Genomic DNA, 1,896 nt, shown 5'->3' with positions numbered 1-1,896 from the left:
AAATGAAATCAGACCCAAACAAACACAATATGTAATATATACTTTGATCTAAAACAAAAACATGTTCAATGTAATTAGGAAAGGAAGAGAAGTCAGATCTAAGGGATCTTTAGACCCAAACCCGCACAACTTGTTTTTTTCCGTTCACACTAGAGACCATTTTTCTGAGATCTTGTGGAGTATGATGATAGCCGTCGGTGGAATATTGACTGCACAAAGAGGTGTGGGATAGAGTGACAGAGAGAGAAAGAGAGGGAGATGGAATACAAGAGTTATTGTCGGTTCGGGAAAAATTGTAGATGAAAATACTATTCAATCCCTATTCATACTTATTTAATATAGATAGATATATGTATATTTATTTATGGGTGGGTCTACGTCCACCGATGAGAGTTTTTGCTGGGCTCCCACTTAGGCCTGAACAAAAAAGCCGTTTGTCCGACCCGGCTGAAATTTCGACCCGACCTGACCCGATCCGAAAAAGGCCGAACTGTTTATGTGAAAAAGGGAACCGGAATTAACCGTAACCCCTTTGCTTTTTAATCGGGTAATACCCGATACTCGTTTTTAGCTGATTATATCCATCACAGCTCACTCTCTCTCTTCCTCGCAGCTCTCACTCTCTCCAGAGAACCTTAGCGTCCTCGATAATGGCAATGCTTGAAGAAGGAAACCAAAACTGAGCCAGTGAACTAGCTCGATAATGTTCGCTATCCTCTCGCACGGTGAGCATTAGTCGACTTCCCTCCCTCCCTATGTATGTTTATGATTTAGTTTACATGTTTTACCTCGTTCGAGAGAAAAACTATTATGGGTTTGCATGCTTCTTAAGATTTGATTTGTTTTGGTGTAACGTTTCTCAGCATATTTGATTAATGGGTTTTAACTCCTTTTCTGAGGGGGATTTCTTCGTTCCTTTTTATTGTGGACTCTGTTAGAGTGAAAGTATTTCCTAGGTTTCTCAATTTATTTATGAATTGTTTTTTTTTCCTTTTCCCTGTTGCAGATTTTTCATGTGGTTTGGTTTCCTGGTCAGAGGATGTCCAGGCCTTTGTTGTTCGTGTTTGATTCTTCTCGCACAGCTTCGGTTGTATTGCTAACCCATTGCTAATTCAAAGACTAACTATCATGATAGATTCTGGAAGTTGACATCATGTGATAATTCAAAGACTATCATGACAAATTCTGGAAACTCAGATTAAAGATGTTTGAATTTGAAGGTCTTTCAAGGTCTTCCGCAAAACATCTTTTGCTGTTGAGTTCCTTTTTAAAAAACACCAATTGGGGTCGGGTCGGAATACCCCGTGTTCCGGGGTTCCTCGGTTCGGGTAAACGGCCAAACGGTTAATCAGAACTTTTGTTGTTTCGGGTCGGGTCGGAAATACTTACCTCGGGCCGGGTCGAGTCGGATGAACAGTCATACTCCAGCTAATGCATTTTGTATTTTTTTATTGTTTTGCTTTTTTTACATGAATTTTTTAATATCATGAAATATTTTTAAAAAATAAAAAAATTCATATTATTATTAAAAAACACTTACTTAATCATAAAAAAAAAACTAAAATAAAAATAAAAAATTACCAGTGGGAGCCACCAACAGTAAGCATAGCTCTTTCCTTTATTTATATAAGAAATATTTTAGTATTTTATAAAAATAAATCTTTAAATTGATGCAACTGTTAGATTATATAACAGAGCTGCTTCACACCGGTCGGGCTGATTTGTCCCAAAAAACAGCCCTCCATTCATCTCAAGCCACGTAGGATAAAACACTGTAAGAGAAATACACCCTACCACAGACAATCACCTCGTACGTGCCCTGCCTTCATTTCCCCAGCACGCACAGTCCTCTGCCTTCCTTCAACAGCACTGTCCTCTGCCTTCTCTACCCTCAGT

The 1,896-nt window shown here is 38.7% G+C and overlaps 1 long non-coding RNA gene across 1 annotated transcript; it reads left to right on the top strand.

Annotated features, from left to right (window-relative positions):
• The first annotated feature begins 418 nt into the window (after positions 1 to 418).
• On the top strand, positions 419 to 1,235 carry LOC121239826. Its single transcript, XR_005935372.1, has 2 exons — positions 419 to 725; positions 1,007 to 1,235. It is a non-coding gene; the product is annotated as an uncharacterized LOC121239826 (long non-coding RNA).
• Positions 1,236 to 1,896: the final 661 nt, after the last annotated feature.

Source organism: Juglans microcarpa x Juglans regia, chromosome 7D, assembly GCF_004785595.1.
Source record: "Juglans microcarpa x Juglans regia isolate MS1-56 chromosome 7D, Jm3101_v1.0, whole genome shotgun sequence".
Classification (NCBI taxonomy): domain Eukaryota; kingdom Viridiplantae; phylum Streptophyta; class Magnoliopsida; order Fagales; family Juglandaceae; genus Juglans; species Juglans microcarpa x Juglans regia.
Note: the sequence above shows the minus strand (reverse complement) of the source record. Positions and strands in the feature narration are given on the sequence as shown.